This window comes from Manis javanica, chromosome 16 (genome assembly GCF_040802235.1).
Source record: "Manis javanica isolate MJ-LG chromosome 16, MJ_LKY, whole genome shotgun sequence".
NCBI classification, from domain to species: Eukaryota; Metazoa; Chordata; class Mammalia; order Pholidota; family Manidae; genus Manis; species Manis javanica.
Genome location: NC_133171.1, coordinates 6,032,836 through 6,052,440, shown reverse-complemented (window position 1 = coordinate 6,052,440; position 19,605 = coordinate 6,032,836). Strand labels below are relative to the sequence as shown.

General features: G+C 39.0%; 1 non-coding gene across 1 annotated transcript; it reads right to left on the bottom strand.

The window, feature by feature from the left end:
- Window positions 1-254: 254 nt before the first annotated feature.
- Window positions 255-361, bottom strand: LOC140846926 (U6 spliceosomal RNA). Its single transcript, XR_012126443.1, has one exon. It is a non-coding gene; the product is annotated as a U6 spliceosomal RNA (small nuclear RNA).
- Window positions 362-19,605: the final 19,244 nt, after the last annotated feature.

Genomic DNA, 19,605 nt, shown 5'->3' with positions numbered 1-19,605 from the left:
AGAGAGAGGGAGGGACAGAGAGATGCCAAGGGCCCCAGCCGTTCCAGCACCCAGCTGTTTGAATCTCCTCAGCCCAGGCACTAAACCTGAGTCAAAAGCTTTCAAGATGACTCAGTCAGACCTCAGTTCCAGCCACAGACTGATTGCAACTGTACGCAAGACCTTAAAGCCCAGCTGAGCTCAGGTAGTGCCCCAGATCTATAAGCAAACAAGTGATTGTTAGTGCTTTTTTTTTTTTTTTTTTTACTTTTAAAAAAAATATGGAACGCTTCACGAATTTGTGTGTCTTCCTTGCGCAGGGGCCATGCTAATCTTCTCTGTATCGTTCCAATTTTAGTATATGTGCTGCCAAAGCGAGCAGTGATTGTTAATGTTTTAAGCTACTGTTTTGGAGTGGTTTCATGTAGCCAGAGACGTCTGGAAGAGTCAGAATAATAAAAATTAATCAAATTGAGGACTTGTTTTTTTAGATTGACTTAGGGCCAAAGAAAGACTTGATAACATCTTTGAGCTGAGATTAAAAAATCAATGAACCATTAGAATTTTCCTACCATGGTGTTCTCACTGTCTGTAGTTAGTATCCAAAACTTGAGCACCCTGTCTCCTCACACCCTCCCAGGGATAAGGGTGCACTCCATAATGCCAGATGACACTTCTGAGAAACAAGCAGACACCCATTACAATGAATGACTGTCACAACTTTTCATGCTTATTTGTTATTAACGACAGAGAATGCGAAGGTGCAATTCAAATAGTTTGTTATTGTTATACGTTTGTAGCAATATATTACAGTTTACGCTTTGGCTTGGAAGTTGATTACAAGTTTTATGAGATTGAGGGCCTGTTATTGGCAATCTTGATGTTTTCTTTTTCCCTGTAACATGTCACAGACAATTGATTTATATGTAGTCAATGATTTTTTTATATTATATCATTTCAATAAAAAAATTAAAGAAGAAAGCATGTGATATGGAGTAGGGAAAGGATAATGAAGGTTGCATCAGTCATTTGGAGGGATTTTAGAGTATATTAATAATATGTGTGTTCTCTATGGAATCCTTTCTAAGAACATTTTATATTCCTTGCAGGAGACAAAACAACAAGTCATCAGAGGCTTTTTATAAACACAGGTGGTGCTTATTAACTGAGAAATAAAAATTTTACAATCCTGATGATTAGCCTAGACAAGTTTTCATGCTCCTGCACTTTTGGAAAATGGCTCTTATTTTCTTTCCTAGTTTTCTTCTCAATTCTGATTACTTTCATTCTATATGAACAACTTGAGCTAGTGGTGCAGTGATACCTAAAATATCTCAGATAGATTTTTGGGAGAAGAGGTTAGCAATCTATGTTACAAGATCATCATAATAAACTATGGCACTATACACATTTTAACAGACATGGCCATGAAACTTCCATGCACATAAAGACTTCACATGGGAACAGAGACTCAGGATTTACATCTACAAATAATTGGCTAAAAAGGGAAAAATCCAATTGCCTCTCTTATCTGTTGTTGCCATATATTGTTGATGTGATTATTCTTAAAACTGCCTGACTTGGCTGGTTATTTTGTTATTGTTTCAATACTATTAGATGACAGACTCAAAAAAGATACAAAAGCAAAATTAAGATTCTGTGAAACAGTAGGGACACAGGAAAAAGGAGACAGTGGCAGAAGTTTTTAAAAGAAGAGACAATGGATCTCAGAAAAATTGAAGATGTAAAATCTGTAGTGTAAGGAGTTGTGAATTCAAACTTCTGCAGGACAAGAGAGGTAATTAGGGCAATTAACTGGAGCAATTAGAGGGTATTTGGTTTGGAGATCTGTGACATTAGAGTGGCTTAGAGTGGATTAGAGGAGCAGAGGTTAAGCAAAGAAATTTAACCTTAACACATGTCACAGAGATGATTTACGGGATGATCTTGGGATGCAGGAGCCCCTGTCTATGAACAAATTGCAACTCCAATTCATTGTATCAGTTCAGTTTCTTGCTCAGAGTGCTGTAGAGATATACGAGCATGGATTGGTGAGTATTAGGTGAGCAGGTTAACAAAAATTATTTAGATAAGTATGTAAAAGTGAGTCTTTGATCTATCTATGGATCTATATCTATCATCTCTCTCTCTCTTTCTCTCATCTATCCATCCATCCCATCTATAATTTAACATTATAAACAACCTAAGATGATGGCAAAGAAGAGAGTAATCTGAAGCCATTAATTATTAATTGTGAGATGAGATGGTAGCTAGAGGAAAATGAACGAATAAAAAAGTAAATGTATGCATCAAAGCAGACAGAGTGCAAATAAATGAGAGGCAGAAGACCTGATTATTGGTCCTGGCCACCAGAGGACATCTGTCAGGGTGGAATGCTTTACAGGCAGATGAGAAGAAAGGAACCTCCACTCAGTGCAAAGAATTTAGCAATAGATACCAATGAAGAAGCTTCTGGAAAGTTATCATTTCCTGCACTATGGTTGTATATAATGGACTGGACTCTCTCAAAGGAGGGGTTCCAAACACAGCATAAGTGGATCCAATCTGGACAGATCTCAGACTCCTTTCACCTGCGCATTCCTTGAGGAGCACCCCGACCGCCTGCTCGTCTGCCCCCTTGCCTGGAAGCTGGTTAGACCTCCTACCAGCTGTGTGTGAGCCTTCCTTGGCTGATGCTAAGTGAGCCAAGAACTGGGGGACAGTAAAGGAAGGAACAATAAATGCCTGCTGAGGAAGCCCTGGGCCTCTTGGTTTTTAGTTTCTTATCAACTGTATTTGGGACTTAAATAGTTACTCAAAGGAAAGTTAATGAAACTTAATTTGGGTTTTTAGATTTAGAAACAAGGCAATGCAGAATGTTTAAATAAGACAATTTTACCTCTTAGTGAAAGAGTTCTGGCTGAAGTGGTGACCCAGGAAAGTAAATGTATCAGAGCATAATGATGGGTAGGACTTCTTCTTTCATCTGAGTATTTACTGAGCACATACTGTATGTTCAGCACCTGTTAGTCTTGCTTTGGGAATGAAGAAGAATGCAAGTACTTTTCTGAAAAAACAAAAAAACAAACAAAAAAAACAGGCAGCAGTAGTTGATGATATTTGCTATATGCTTGCACTCAGCAGGTGGAATGGTAAATATTAGTATAAAGTGCCTCAAAATTAACACCTAGGATTTATTTGTTTTTTTTTTTTGAGAACAAAGGTTGGAATGCCTGTCTATTTGAGATGAGTGTGAACAGGCACTGAGGAATATAGAAAAAAGAAAGAACAAGGAGTGGAATGTGGTGAGGAAGAAGAAAAGAAAAAAAGGTATATCTATTACACAAATAGACAGATGAGTCTCTCAAAATGTCCTCTGCAGACTTCTGATAGTCCCTGGTGGTTCACAAGATGCCCACAGGCAAATGGCAGTTTCAAGCAAAAAGTGATTAAATTATTTTATTCATATTCTTTACCCAAATTGGAAAGACTGTCATAATCACATAAATCCCACTACATTCTAAATAATTGCTACATTATTAAAGGCAGCATATGCTTTAAAGGGCTGTGTTGGTTGATCATCTTGGCTGATATTCATGTAAAAAAAGAGTTTTTTGGGGGGGTTATATATTTTCATATTACTTGGATCTTTGTCTTAAGTAAAATGCCCACCTTCATTGGGACCATTAAGTTGCATGACATCCCCAATTTATAAATACCACACATACAAAAATGTTCAAAAGTTATTAATTGGGTAATGGTAGACTAGTTCCTATCAGATCAGTCCTTCCAAAAATAATGACTGTAACCTTGGGGCAAAATATAAAAAGCAACTACTTGAAGGCACTGGAGACCGAATGAAAGCAGGCCGATAGTATTAGAAGCTAGATCAAGAGATGACGCCAAGTGTCTCATTAAGGCTTTAGCTTGGTGGCAAATCCCAGTCTGTGCAGTGGGGTTATGAAAACTATCATCTTTTTGGTGTAAGGAACCATACGACAAAATTTCAGGTCCAGAGCACCTGGAAACTAAGGTGGGAAATCTCTGAAAGAATGGAGCCAGAGAAGAGGGGGAGCCTCAAAATCAGGGTAAAATCTCTATCCACATCTCTAGATAACTCCCGAACAGCACATCTGAAGTGTAGACTCTGAGCAGCCCAATCAAAGCTAAAAGAACCAACTCAAGGTTTCAAAGTGTTGGCATTTGAATTCAGCTAGGTTAACTATCTGCTTAAAAATATGTATTTTAGAGAGATGAACAGCATCTATACTTTCTATAATATAGCATTCTTAATGTTCAGGATGCAATCTAAAACAGCTAGGTGAAGAAAAATGAAATGAAATTTATAAGCAACAAAGGAATCAATGGAGAGCGATCTTGAAATGTTCCAGATGCTGTTATTAGGAAACAAAAATTTCAAAACAGTATAATTGTACTCAAAGGTGTAGAGGAAAATATGATCAAAATGAGTGAAAATGTAGGAAATTTCCACAGAAAATTACAAACTATAAAAAGAGAACCAAATGGGAATTCTATAACTCAAAAGCACAAAGTCCAAAATTTTTAAAATTCTGGATATGACACAAAAGTTCATGACCTTGAGGATTGAGCTACTGAAATTATTCAGTTTGTAGGACAAAGAGGTAACAATTTAAACAGAAATGAATAGAACCATACAAAACTGTGAAAAATATCAAAACGTCTAATAGACATGCCATTTGAGTCCCAGAAGGAAAAAAGAAGGAGAATTGGCATAAAAAGTATTTTCAGTTGGCACAGTATAAAGCAGAAATATCTAAGCCAGCCAGAGAAAAATGACACTTTACATACAAGGGAACAATATTCTGGGTAATCACTGATTTTTCATCAGAAACTCTGGAGGCCAGAGGGAATGGAATAACTTCTTTAACGGGCTGAAAGAAAAGCAAAAACTATCAACCCCAAGTTCTGTATTCAGTGAAAATATCTTTTTAAATGAAGGCAAAGGAAAAACATTTTCAAATGAAAAACAATCAAGGGAATTTGTCAATAGCAGACATGCACTAGAAACAGTCGTGGAGTTCTTCTGACTCAAAGGAAATAATACCAAATGGAAACTCTTGTTTTTAGGAAAGAATGGAAAGCTTTAGAGATGGTGAATATCAGGGTAAATGTGAAATAAATTTTCCTTCCTCATTTTCTTTTAAACCATGTAGATCTGTTTAGGGCAATTATTATCACACTGGCTTGTGAGGGGTATATATTGCATGTAAGTGTAATACATATGTCAACTGTAGTATAGAAATGGACAGAAGTACAGTATTAATTGTAAAAAGACTGTGAAAAATTAAGAGTATATTATGATCCCTTTATCATCCACTAAAAGTAATGCAAATTAGTAAATGTTAAAAGCCAATAGATAAATTAAAATATTCAAAGAATCCAAAATAAGCCAAAGAGAAAATTGGGACCCTAAAATAAAGAAGACAAACAGAAAATAATAAAATGCTAGACCTATTCAATCATATCAACAAATACACTAAATATTAATGGACCGAAGACTTTAATTAAAAGACAGAGATGATCAGACTGGATAATAAGCAAGACTTAACTATGTGGCATCAAAAAAAATGTGCTCTAAATACAAAGACATAGACAGGTCAAAAGTAAATGGATAGAAAAATATACCCTATACAAATAGCAACCATAAAGAAAAAAGGAGTGGAATTAATACCAGATAAAACAGAATTCAAGACAAAGAACATTAGCAGTGATAAAGACATTTTATAATGATAAAGGAACCTGTTTGGAAGTGACAATGATCATAAATGTGTGTAAGCCTAACAACAGTATCAAAATACATATTATATTAACTAAGTATTAACAAAATATATTAATAAAAGTGAATACAATTAAAAGGAACAAATAGTCAATGCCACAACTATAGCTTGATATTTTAATATGCCTTTCTTAGAAATTGATTGAGTAGACAAAAAAAATAAATAGAGACATAAAGTATCAGAACAACACTATCAACCATCCTGACCTAAATGATATTAGAGAATACTACACCTAACAAGTGCAGAATACTCATTATTTTTGAGAACATGATATGTTCACCAATACAACATAAAGGTCAGCATATGCTGTGCAATACAAATTTCAGTATATTTAAAAGGACTGGAACCAGACACAGTACATTCTGTGATTACAGAATGAAATTACATTAAAAATACATTTTAATTACATTAAAAATAAAAAGCCCAAGATATCTATGAAAACTCTGAATATATGGAAATTAACTCACTTCTAAATAATTTAAGGGTCAAAGAAGAAATTAGAAAATATTTTGAAGTGAATAATAAAGTACAATGTATCAAAATTTGTCAGCTACAATTAAAGCAGGTTTAGAGGGAAATTTAGAGCTTTAAATAGTTGTGTTAAACTTTCTATGAAAGTCAAAGGAACCAAAAGCCAAAATAATTTTTTGAAAGAAAAAAAAACTGGAAGACTTTACTTTCTGACTTTAAGACTTACCATAAAGCTACAATAATTAAGACAACATGATATTTGCAAAAGGAGAGACAAATAGATGAATGGAACAGAATGGCATCCAGAAACAGACCCATGCATCTAGCTGGAGTTCATAAAGGAGCTCTCTGTGGTATTCTTTCATATTTCCTCAAGTACAAAATTATGTTAGGATAAAAAACTTAAAGATAGGATAAAAAAGTTAAATCATCTGAATAGATGTTAAATCACACTAGAATAGAAATATTGAATGGGCGGAAGAAGTCTTTCAAACAGCTATGCTAAACAATGTATTTGTTTTGAAATGTAAATTTTCCTGAAGATTAATCTGCAATATTTTCCTTAAGAAAACCCTAGATATTACAATTGAGAATACATGCTTTAATGTGTGATGAGTATGCATTTAACTTCTAAAATCATATGAATACACATTTAAAAAATTAAGACCCAACATATCACTTGGGAAATGCGTTCCCAAGTAAAACTGAAAGCAAGTCTATAGACTACACGTTGTTGTAGATGCCGCTGATGCGCGCCCGTAGCCCCTCCGCCCTGGTCTACATTCACTTGCCGCTGAGGTGAACAAGATCCATGGATAGTGAATGTTTCCTACCTTGAACTATTATGGCTTTATATTTTTTTGCTTGAAGGATTTCTCCATTGTGCTTATCTCACAGGCTGGAATTACTGAGGATTAAGTACCGCTGGGAGTTTCTGTGGATACATACCCCAGCTTCCTCTTTTCTTAATGAGAAATTATCAGGATGTGTTACAAACACTTGTTCAGAGATGGAGCTCCAGTTTTCCACAGCACTAAACCGCTTACTAACTTGCTCATTATTGGTTTTTTCTCTTACCCAAATCTCACTCAGTACTTATCCAAGTATTCAAGGTTATTCAGGTTATTTAGGGGCTGCTTTCCAGGAAACCCAACCTATAACACACACTATCTTAATATAAAGGAGACAAGGAAATTTCAAAAGTTACAGGAGGTGACTAATACATTCTGAACAAATTATTAAAAAAATACATGCTGAACACAATTTTCAAAAAACAAAGGAAAATATAAGAATTAAGTAATTCATTTAAAAAGTTAGAAAATAACTAACATACCTAAAAAATATAGAGATGAGAAAGTTATACAGATAAAAACATGCATAAAATAAATTTGTTAGAAAGTGAAAGAATAAAATTAGTTAATCAGTCTAGGTGTTAATTAGTGTTCTTTGGAAAAAATAAAAATGCAGGAAATGTCTAGAAATTCTGATAAATAGTAACAACAAAACAAAATGAGAAAATACAAACAAACTAAGAGAATGATTACTACATCATATGAGGAAATAAAATAATTTAAAGAGAATTCTGTGTACATTCATGCTAACAATTTGAAAATCTTGGCAAAATGAATGATTTTTAAGGAAAATATAGATGATAACAATTAACTCAAGAAATAGCTGAATGTAATCATGGAAGGAATTAAAAATGTTTTTGAAGAATTACTTTAAAAATGCTCTAGGGCCAGATTACTTTGACACAGTGTTTTTCAAACTTTCAAATCATGGCTCATTCCTGTGTTACACAAGTCATTTCTAAGCATAGATGGGAAGCTTTACAATTCCTTTCATACAAAGAGTGTAAATTTCATGGCAAACTTGAAAAAGATAAAAAAAGAGAAAAACCACTGAATAATTTTTCTTCTGAATATTCCTAAGATAATGAAAAATATCTACAATCAAAAGGCAATAGTTTACTAGGCAGTAAAGAGCTAGAGGCATTGTCACTAAAATTAAGAACAGAACATGGATGTATGCTATTGCCACTATCAATTTATGCTGTCTTGAAAGTTACAGCTATTAAAAATGAGACGAAAAAAAGTGTACAATAGGTAATATGTTTGTTACTGAGAAAAAAAACCCACACTATTGTCTGTAGATGGCATGGCTATCTTTCTAGAAATTGCAAGACATCAATTGAAAAACTGTTAAGACTAATATGGTTAGATGGTTGATTAATTAGATTAATGGCTCTGGTAGCAAAGAGACTAAATGTAATAATATAATAGATTAAATAAAATAGAACTCCCTTCTCTTCTCTCACAGTAGTCCAGAGATTATTGGTCAAGAAGATTAGAACTGCTCTGCTCTTTGGGTGATTAACATACCCAGATTTCTTCTGTCCTGCTGTCCAATAGTCCTCTGAAACAGGTGTTGGCAAACATTTCCTGTAATGGGCCAGAAGGTATTTCCTCCCTCCTCCCTCCCCTCCCTCCCTCCCTCCCTCCCTCCCTTCCTTCCTTCCTTCCTTCCCAGCCATTAAAAAATTTAAAACCACTCTCAGCTCAAGGGCCATACAAAATCAGGCCACAGGTCAGATTTGCTTTACAGGCCATGGCTTGCCAACTCCTGCTTTGTAATATTGTTCACTTCCTCATGGTTAAAGACAAGTCATCTCAAATTTGTGTTCAGGAGAAAAATACAAAGATATTTTGGAGATAACATGGATGTTGCACATATCACTTGCAATCATATTCCACTGGCCAAAGCTTGTCATCTGCCCGCACACAGCTGCAAGGGAGGATGGGAAATCTGGTAGCCATGTGGCCAAGAAAAAGAGAAGAATATATTTGGATGGGACAACATAAGTCTGACACACTGTTAAAGTAAGAACTTAAGAAAAAATCAATATTTCCTGAATATTAGTAATCACCAATTAGAAAATACAATAGAAAATGCATCTTTTATAATAGCAAAATGTCTTTTTTGCTACCTAGAAAATTTGAACTAAAAATGTTCAGGATCTTCCTAAAGAGGATTAAAAATATATATATATACTGAAGAGAGTAAAATTTTGTGAATCAAAAGAAAGCTGAAACTTGGATTTAATAATCTGAGCATCAATTTTATTATAAAGCAAAGCCAATAGTATGTACTTTGTAAGGGTTTATTAAGGTCAGAATTTGTCTGGCACTACTTCTCTACTGTTCTACAAACTCTTGGAGTAAAAGACTTCATCTATCTGAAGTGATGTTACAGCCAACGTTCCTAGTATGGGCATGTCACTTGCGATTGTAGCACATGCTGCCTGCGGTTACTGAGATGGTGTGGGGGACAAGGAGAACCGGTAAGTTGGCAGGACCTTGTCTTGCTATGCTACAGAATTTCACGCAGCAGTTTAAGAGACAGCTGTCAGTTTGGTGGAAAGCTGTTCTGAATTTTAGTTTATTTGTAGCTACATAACATTGGGAACAGTACTTAATTTCTCTGTGCCCCTATTTTCTTATCGGTAGTAATTGAGATAATGTTCATGATAACATATAATAATAAGCAAGGAGCTCATGATACATTAAATCATTTAACTCTTCACACAAACCTTAGAGGAAGGTACCAGCATCATCCTCACCATTGTCATCTTCGTGGTTATTAATTGCATTTTGTAGATGAGAAAATAAAGAGGAAAAGATTTCCATAACTTGCCAAAAGTCACAAGTTATTTGATGTGGACATCAGGACCAGTATTCGGGACACCCTTCATGCTCACAAGTACTATTTACATAAGGGTACGCAGTCAAAAACCAACTGCTACAGCTGGATTAGAATAGATGGATAGGTATGTGGGTGCTCACATTACAGAGAGTGTAAATAAAAGTTGGACATTAGGATCTAGGTGGCGAGTCTTGTACAACCTTTATTTAAACAAAGGGTTGTTTAAAGGCCCAATGCAACCTTGAGGTCAGGGGCTATGTCTTGTTTGCAAAGCACTTAGAACAGTGCTTGACATGTGGTAAACATGTAATAAAGGAGGCTGTAGTGTACTAGTTCACATTGTAACTGAAGGGTTACAATGTTACAGAGTGCCTAACTCTTTATCAGCCACTCAATAAATATTTATTGATTGACTGAATGCTTTGATAAAACCTCTGATCTTCAAATGTCTTTATATTCCTGGGTTTTCCTGGAATTATGATTTTAAGACAGTGAAAGATACTCCATAGGGAAAAGTCTGGTTGCCATAAATCAGTGTTTGTCTATTACACAATCTTTCCTACTTAAATTTGTTTTAGAACTGATGAGTTGGTAAGGGAATGGTAACAGCCTGAAATAGAGGAAGTGAAACCCTAATTCACTTTGATATCAACAAACATTGGTTGAGTGTTTAGAAGCAGTAACGGATTATTTTCCAGAATTCTGGTTAGTGTGTTTTAGTACAGATAAGCATGGGAACCAGTTTTACACAATCCAGTGAAATTGCTTTACTTTGTTTTATTGAGGGAGACTAAATTATTTGCTGGGCAAAAATAAAACCACTGAAGACAACAGACATGTTTATAGATGGTGCTTTCCTACAGCATTTTGTTTGATAGTATACATGGTGCCTGGATTTCAGGGAATTTGGACTGATTTTCAGTAGTTTGCTGTACCATTTAAGGTGCTCTTATTTATAGTTATATATAGTTTACTAATCATTTGGAAATAGGGTGTCCATGAAAGAGAGAAGTCATCCTACTTTATCAGCTCTTGGAGAGATGAATGCTTTAAGATAAGAGAAATAATAGTGGGGGGAGCAGGGGCTCGAAAACAATCTTGCACTTTCCATTTTAGCTGCCAGTATCATCCCCAAATAGCTATTTGAGACCTCAATTTATTGAACCTAATGGAGATGAGAAATGGAATGGTGAGACTGATAATGATTATAATATGGAGTGCTGCCGAGGTCATGTGCATGGTTAATTCCCTTCCAAAGGGACAGAAGAAAGAAGGAGAGCGAGAAGGGTGGGTGCAGCCACTCAGACCCTCACTTTCATGCTAACTGGGAACTGTTTCTAATGAATGTCCCTGCCTCCATCAAGGGCATTTCTTCCATTTAACTAGCACGCGGGAAGCAGACATTGCTCAAGTACAAGGGTTCAGTTTGCAGTGAGCCACAAATCACATTTCATTTATCAGGCCCTACAGATGACAGGATATCATCGAATCCCTGGAGAGCCATATTCATTAAAAAGAAATCTTAAGTAATTACAACAATTAATTGGCTTGAAACAGTTTCTGGTGGATAAGGTTTACATAATTCATTTGCCAGACAAAACAAGCTTGATCAAGTCCAGGAACATGCTATTTCGGAGCATCCCTCTATCCGAGGCTGTGCGGTCTCCAAAAGGGGCTTATCAACAGGAGCTTTTTCTCCTCCATGTTTTTCTTTTTTTGGAAATGAAAGAGTAACTTACAAACTATAAAATGGGAAACTGAAAGCATCTGACACACCCTATTTTGGATCAGTAGCACTTTATGCACCATTGTTACTAAAGTGATGTGTGAAAATGAAAATGGGTTGCATTAGTCAAGAACTCTCTGAGTTTGTGGTTTTGAGAAGGTATAGCTGGAAGGCAAGAGCTTCCAAAAATCTAAGCAATCATTTAGACAAGACAAGGCCCATCTAAGAACTCCACTATCCTCAAAGTAACCTGCATGCAAAATTATTCTTGTCAAATTGATATCTGGTCAACATTTTCAGTGATTTGGTCATAAATTCTTTACTCTTAAGTTTTTAAAATGTGGGGCTTGTGGTTGAATTTGGAAAGGGTTATCCCTGGAGACCTAGCAAATAACTTCTTGTATGTGCTGTGAAATATGATTTCCCAACTACCTAGTAACACCTGGTAACATAATATAACCGTATTAGCAGGCTTTTCCTCAGTCAGTCTGGAGAAATGATTTGGAGAAATGATTTAGAGAAATGCACATAACGAGAAGCCACCCTCTAATACAGTTCTGATATACCTCGGGGTGGTAGGAGCAGGGATGATACTAACTCTTAGGAAAACAAGGAAAAACCATTTGCAGTAGAATTTCTGAGATTGTTCTAGTTTATCTCATGGCCCCAGAGAGTTACTGAGGCTCTCAGGACTTACAGGGGCCAAAGGTGGGGCAGGTACATGCAAGAGTGACAATTTCTGAGGTTTGGTTCTCCCAAGTCAAGCTGCAGATTGGGTGCCACAGTATGCTTTGGGAAACTTCTTGAGCGCCATAAATACAGGGTGCAGGACTGACACGCAGAATCAGAACCTCTGGGGGTGAGGCCTGGGCCTCTGCTGTTTTTACAGGCATTCCAAACATGATGACTATTGGTGAGATTCAGAATATTGAAAAACCTGTAGAATGAATTGATTTACTGGCATGTTTTGAAATTATTCTTCCTTCTGTGTAAGTCAGTGTTCTCCCCCAAAAACAGAACCAACAGGATATATATCTGTATCTATACTGACATAGACGTTCTTTCTCATGAGGAACCAAGGCTGAGAAGTTTCATGATCCACCATCTGCAAACTGGAGACCCAGAGAAGCCAGTGGTATAATTATAATTCCATCCAAATCGGAAAGCCTGAGAACTAGGGGAGCCACTGGTATAAATCCCAGGTCAAGATCAGAAGAAGATGAGATGAGTTGTTCCTATTCAAACAGTGATGCCAAACAAAAACACCAGGGATAAATTTCCTCCGCTTTTTGTTCTGCTGAAGCCCTCAAGACTCTGGGTGACTCCCACTTACACTGGGCAGGGCAATCTTTACTGAGTCCAGTGATTCAAATGGTCTTTGGAAACATGCTTCCAGACACGCCCGGAAACAATATTTAATCTGGCCCCCGAAGCCAGTCAGGCTGACACATAAAACCACCCCTTCCCTTACTCACGCCACTTGTGGGGAGTCGCTCATTTCTGGGTCCTAGCATTTGGGAGAGAAGTTGCAATGTTATGTATTTCATCCACCCGCCAAGCCTTATAGAACACTGGATACCGCCTATAAACTGTTCCCAGAGCTGCAGCTGCTAAATGAATGATCTTTCCGAAAATGTGTATTTTCTTGGATTTCTTCACGGATGGATAGATTTTTATTTTGTTCCTGTATTTTTTAGGTCTGTAATTTTCATTTGCTTAAAAAAAACACTTCTATTTCTTTGTTGAGATTTTCTCTTTTTTATTTGTTTTAACAGAATTTCTAACTGATTGCTGAAGTGTTTTTAGGATGGCTGATTTACAATCCCTTCCAGATCCTTCCAACATTGGGTTCATCTGCTGCTCATGTTGGTTGGTATCTTTTCTCGTTTAAGTTGTGAATTCTTCGTATGACAGGTAATTTCCCATGGTCTCCGGGGCACTTCGGCTTTCCGGTAAGGGCTTCTGAGCCTCACTGAAATCTTGCAGGTTGGCAGGCAGCCATCCTTCTGGTCAGTTGCCAAGTCCGGCCCTGACTTGGTAGGCTCTACTTCCAACGGCTGTTTCATTTCCTGAGCCGTTGTGGCATTTTTGGTTTGCTTGGTTCATCCTCTGCCAAGGGGGCTCTCATTGGTCCGTGCTGGTGCTGCCTGAGGGCTGAAGGGGTTTCCCAAGGTGGGTCTTCTCCCGGAGCAGCTCCAGCCTCCGTAAGGGAGGGGAGCCGTCCCTCTGTCGGCAGCTGGTACTTCTCAGCAGGGAGAGGCGTCTCCAGCCCCACCTGGAAGGTGAACACACCTCTGGTGACTCAGCCTCCTTGCCATGGTGCTGATTTTCCTCTTGCTCTTGGAGGGGATGCCTGCTCATTGCAGGGGGAGGAATGGGCCTACCTGGCTTCTCTTTTTGTGTCTGAGAAACACTGGGCCTCAGATGCCTTCTTCTGATGTGGGACATAGGACACCCTGACCTGATGCCCTCCAGACCCCAGGTCCCGAACCGGGTGGTTTCCATCTCACTACCCGTTGGAGCTCTCCTTTGCTTGCCTTTGTGCTATTTCCAGAATTTATAGTTGTACTCAGCCTGGAGGAGCAGGGAGAAATGGGTCTGTGTTATGAATAGGTTTTAAAAAATAATATCCCATGGAAATAACCATGAATAGAATTCTAAAAACAATTTCAAGCCAAAGTTTTTTGTTAAGTCCCCAAAAAGTCATTTTCGATAATTTTCTGTGCTGCCATTTAAATGACATAAGATGTGTCGATAAATTCATGCTTTGTTAATTACATTTCTATTTGAAATCATATAGCAGAAATACCACAGGGTTTGCAAACCTCTATAATCTGGAAAGAGGAAACAGAAAAAGAAATATAGTGCTCTATTTTCAATTTCAGATTTTATATAAGACAAAATTAATACTCCCATTTAGTACCTTTTCCCCTTTTGTTATCTTTGAATGGATAATTGAGACAGGCAATTTCCATAGTTCAATGTCAAAAGTTATCCAGAAGGCCTAGGCCAGGGGTTTGACCAAAGCTGGCTGATTAACTGAATTGCCTAGAGAGCTCTAAAAAGTCCCGGACTCCAGTCCCACTCCCTGAACAGTTTAAGTCAGTGGGATGAAGCTCCTGAATATATATATTTTTCTAAGTTCTCAAGTAACTATAGGTAATTGGCCATATTTCATAACTATATCTAAGAAATGTGTACATTACCAAAATGTGACAGAATCTAGAAAATTAGGCCCTTTACCCAGGGTAACACTTTATGCAGGAGAGTCAAAAGGAAAACTGAAATATTAGCTTTGCAATGATTTTGGCCAGCACATTTTAAAAGGGAAAAACCAGAACCTATTGAGGAGCATGACAGGGTTACTTTACATAAGGTGTAAGATACCTAGCATGTGAGAATGACTGAAATGGCATAATTGACTTGGTGAAGTAGAGCCTTGGAGACAGTGTGATAATTGCCTTCAAATATTTAAAGGACTGTTGTGAAGAGGAATCAGACTTATAGTGTTTTGGATTAGGAACGTGTCTCTTCAGTAGGTGACCCAGATGACTCTGAGGGAGACCATCCCTGAGCAGGAGCCATGGCAGCACTCCTGGCCATGGGAAGGACCCACCAGGCCTTTATGAAACGGTCTAGGTGCTTGAGGATGCAGAGCTGCGGGGACGAATTCAACAGGGAGACACCCAGGATGGAAAAGGAAGGAAGGGGCAGAGGGAGGGAGTGAGGGAAGGATGGAAGGACAGAGGCTGGAAGGAGGGGCAAGGCGGGGATGCTTTGGGTTTGGAGGGCCCACTTCTGATTAAATGCTTTGTATGACTTTCTGCTATAAAGCTCATCAATCTGAGAAACAAAGCAGAGAAAATGAAATTACATGAACTTGAAATCACAAAAGACTGAAGCAGATAGAGTCAAGAGTCAAGGGGTAGAGGAAATTTTGGCTGTTGGTAAGAGCAGGTTAAAATGCAGGATCTTGGCAAAACAGGAGGCAGGTGGACTCAGGAGACCAACAGACCTGGAAAAGGAAGTAAGACCAGTGGGCTAGAGGTACCGACAAGGTGGGGGGAAGGATAGAAGTGGGGAGGAAGTAGAGCAGATTCTAGATCTGGAGCATCACCACTCTTCGTGGTCTATGAGCTGAGCAGAAAGCAGCGTCCGCATTTGGAGCCAGCAGGGCAGCAGGTACTTTGCCTACAACAATGGTTCTCAAACAGGAGCCTGTGTCAGAACCACCCACAGGGCCTGTTGAAACCCAGGGTGCTGGTCCCCATCCCCAGAGTCTGGTTGGGTTGGTCTGGGAGGGACCCAGGGTTTGTTTCTCTGTGAGCCCAGGGGTCAGGCTAATGTTCCGGTCCTGGGACCACACTTTGAGAGACACTGACCTAGAAAAAGCCAACCTGGATGAGCTGGGCTGCCATAAATTTAATACCTTTGGAGAGGTGAGGACATGAGAAACTCATCACCGTGGAGGGTTCCAGAGGGTGGAGTAAACATGGCTGGACTGACTGGGAGCCTGCACTGTGATAAGCTGCACCCAGGTAAGTTTTGGGGCTCTCCTATATGGCTGGGGGTGAGCTGGAGGGTTTCCAGAGAGCTTTCAATGTCTACACGGGCATTTCACACTTACCCATCACTCAGTGACTTCTCTTCATGCACATCTAACTTTGTTGATGCCAGGAGCAGCTTATTTCACTGTGTCTGAAAGGGATTTTGGTTCATATCCATATCGAGTACAATTGGCGTCCTCACAAAGAACAGACAGTTTGGCAGCAGAGGGCTTTAGCCTCAAACCTGATGGTATGAGAACATTACAGACTTCCTTAAAGGCTTTCAGTGATTTCCCATAGCCCCGAGAGAAAATCCAGAGTTCATAATATTACGTCCGAGGCCTTCCACAATGGCTTTGGAGCACCTTCTCCATGAGAGTCTTCTTCCTTGTTCTCGAGAATTTTGTCCCAAAAGATGTGTCTGATTTCCTTGCATGCTTTGTGCTTTCTCCAGCATCAACACATGCTCTTGGGTTTTTTTTTTTGAAAATTTTTCCTCTTGCTTTACTAGCTACCTTCTAAAATCTTAATTCTCTTAATATCCGCTTCAATATTTCTTCTGGAGAAACTTGCCTGATCATCAAACTGGAGCACCTTTCTCCTCCCTTCTCTCAGTTGTAATTCCTTGTTCACTATCTGTTTTCCATTTTCTACCAGCAACTCCAGAATGGCAGAGGGCTGACCCACTTGCCTAGGCTGCTCTGGGATGTACCTGGTTTTCTAACTCCAAATCCCTTGTCCCGGGAACGGCTCAGGATGGTTGTCCCCTAGCCCTGTTCACACCAAACTACCCGATCCAGCATTGTGACCAGCACTTATTATGTGCTCAAAATATTTGCATGAAACTGAATTTGAGTAAGGGCTTAATATGGGCACAAGGGGGGATCATCCTTCACTCTCAATAGCCTTATAACCTCAACAAACATTAGTTGAGAAAGGGGAAAAGACAGTTGAAAGTCATTGTTCAAAATGATTCTTAACTTTCACTTTGATAATCAGTAGGTGGATTTAAGACTATAGACATATGGTCAGATAATGTGTGAGGCTGGCCTGCTGAATGTGGGAGGGTTCATCCATGCATTCATTCATGTGGCAAACCGTATCTCTTTTTTATATCTACCCTCAAATACTCCCACCTCTCTACCAGGTTCACCGGTAAATTATATTCACTTTTTTGAGTTTTCAGAAACTTTCTAATGAAATGCAAATACGTTGGAAGGAGATGACTGATGACTTTAAGCTCTGTTAGCTACTAATATCCTATTTCTGTTTTGTTATCCCTTTTTCCTCCACAATCCCCAGGGACATGAGTCCTCTCTCTCTCTCTCTCTCTCTCTCTCTCTCTCTCTCTCTCTCTCTCTCTCTCTCTCTCTCCCCCCCTCCCCCCACCCCTCTCTCTCAGTAAATGTATGATCCGTGCCCTTGAAGAAATGAAGTGGCTTACAAGAAACAAAATGTCCTGAGTCACGCTTGAGTAAACAAACTCTGTAACTCATCTCTGAAGTCTTTTGTAATTTTAAACAGACTCTGCAATGCTTTGAACGGTTGAGGAGTATTTACTAACACAGTGTGTTTAAGAGCCAGCATCAAGGATTTCAGTCTTCCAAACAGGAAAATTAGAAAGCATGTCTTGTTCCCACTGAGCCAGAGCAAGGGCAAAGGCTACTAGGACATCTCATCTGGATTATTGAAAACACCCTAACAGGGTTCTGCAGGTCAGAAGAAGGGGGGCCACTGCAGCTTGGCGTGGGAACAGCTGGGTGGCAGCAGCTCGCAGACAGGTACGTGGTGATCTTGTCACTGCTCAGGAGGACGGGGATGAAAGTGAATAAAAAAGGAAATGGAAATTCTTCTCTTCAGACCCACAATTCCTGCCTTACTCTCAATGCATGCCTCTTTTAAACTTTGAGGGGGAAAATGGAGAAAAGAAGGTGGAAAGAGAGTCTGGAGAAGAAATGGGGGAAGATGCTCAAGAGTGAGTTTCACCCGCTTCGCACCAAATCCTTATAGAGTAGGAGCATATTTCCCATTATGTCTCTCATCTCCAAGGGCGATGATGAGGGAAGCTGGGGTGATCCTTGAAATGTTCTTGACCCTGACAGTCATCTCAAGATAGGTGTTTCTGCACCAGAAGAACCGGAGGTGGAGAGTGGAATCCATCAACCTAAATCCATCAGTACTTAGTCTGGTTTACCTGTTGCTGTGGCACAATGACCCTTAACTTTAGTTGCTTAAAACAGCAACCACTTTATTAACTCTCCTGATTTTGTGGGTCAGGAATTCTGGCAGGGTTCAGTTGGATGATTCTTCCATCCAGCAAGGCATCAACTGGTTACTTGGTGATGTGTTTCAGTTGCCAGGTGGGCTGATCCAGAGGATCCCAGACAGTTTCATTCACAGGTCTGGTGCATTGGTGGGTGTAGTGGGCTAAATAAAGGTCCCCCAAAGATCCAGGTCCTAATCCCTGGAACCTGTGAATATCACCTTTTATGGCAAAAGTCACTTTGTGCAGATGTTATTAAATTAAGAATCTTGAGATAGAGAGATTCTGTAGGTGAGCCCCAAATGTAATCAGAAAGGTCCTTATTTGACAACAGAAAGAAGTCTATGTGGTGACTGAAGCTACAACTTGCATTGCTGGCTTTGAAGCTGGAGAAAGGGGGCCCTGAATCAAAGAACACATTGAACGTGGCTCTAGAATCTGGAGAAGGCGGGGAAACATTCTTTTCCAGAGCCACCAGAGGGAATGAGGACCTCCCGACACCTCGATTTTGGCCCCGTGAAAGTGATTTTGGATCTGACCTCCAGAATTGTAAGAAAATAAATGTGTGTTGCCTTCAGCTACCACGTTTGGTACAGCAGCCGTAGGATCTAGCACAGCGGGTGTGGTTGGAAGCCTGGACAGAACCCAGATGTTGAAAAATGCCTGCTGCATGGGAGCTGGGCACCAGACTTCTAACCCGGCAGTACAGGGCTCTCAGAAAGAATGTTGCAAGAGAGGATGGAAGCTTCCAGGCTCTTAAGCCTTGGGCAAAGCTATCATAGAGCCTGCACTATCACAGAGCCTGCCCAGATTCAAGGGGAGGAGACATAGACCCACATCTCCATGGGAGGAGCATCAGAGACTGACGATCTTTTTACTTGAAGAAAGAATAATTTGAAGACTCATGTCCTGCCGATTGTGGATCAACAACATCACATTCTTATGCTTATTCAATCTGCTATCAAAATCCTAGTTCTGTGATGGATAAAACCATTTATCAGTTTGATATAAAAAAAGCGATAGAAGTTCGTTTGTATTCCTTATGGGATCTGAATCACATTTGCTTGTCTTCCTAAAAGAGGTCAAGAAAGCAAGTGG